The following is an 896-nucleotide window of genomic DNA, read 5'->3' on the forward strand; positions in this document are numbered from 1 at the left end:
GGCATCTTTTCTGGACACTTCTTAGCTCTCTCTTGTTGTAAGAACTAAGTAGCCAAACTCTCCCTGACTGGGACTGCAAAGATGTAAATGCCGCAGCCGTGAGACTCACCTCCATCAGGCCGAAGCTTTGGGAGCCTGGAGGCTGGAGCAAGGCCATGCAAGGCGTCCTCTGAACCTGTGATTCTAACATGCTCTGGGAACAGATTCAAGGGAAGTGTCCAGGCCTCTCTGCAAGGGAACGGCAGGGTGAGCTAATTCAGAGGCACCTCTGCCACCCCCATGGATGGCTCTATTGACAGAGCCAAAGATTTTTTGGACAAAAGTGAAATAAACTCACTCAAAGTAGTTGAAGAAATAAAAGGGTGTATTTATTGAAAAGATGAAGGAGAATCTTACCAAAGCCAAGGACAGGGTGTGCCCTGGACAAGGGCAGGGTGGGAGCAAGCGAGATGTTCTGCTGACAAGAAGGTCCCACGGTTTCTGGTCAATTTTGCTGGAAGTCCTGCTCCATGTCTGTGTTCCTGTCTCTTCATCTCTCCATCCCTTGCTGTGAGTCTGAGTGCTTATCTCTGTCCTTTTGTGGTTTGAGTGTGTCAGGGGGTGCACACCTACCTCCATTTCTCTGGATGCCTCCATAGGTGTTTCTGTTCCTCTGCTTCAGTGTTCATCTCCTGTCTCCTTCTCCTCCTTTCTCTATGTTCTCTTTCCACGTAACTGGTGACGGCTGAGCCAACATGGCAGCCTCTGGCCTAAGAGGTAAAATTATTTCCAGGTTAAGCCCCTTGCAGAGGCTAACTCCAACCTGATTGGACGAGTGAGAGTCAGTCATCCACAGTGGTCCAATCAGCAATTGCTAATGGGAGGGCTGATGCCATCCTCCCATGATTGCAAGGGGC

Source organism: Pan troglodytes, chromosome 21 (assembly GCF_028858775.2).
Source record: "Pan troglodytes isolate AG18354 chromosome 21, NHGRI_mPanTro3-v2.0_pri, whole genome shotgun sequence".
NCBI classification, from domain to species: domain Eukaryota; kingdom Metazoa; phylum Chordata; class Mammalia; order Primates; family Hominidae; genus Pan; species Pan troglodytes.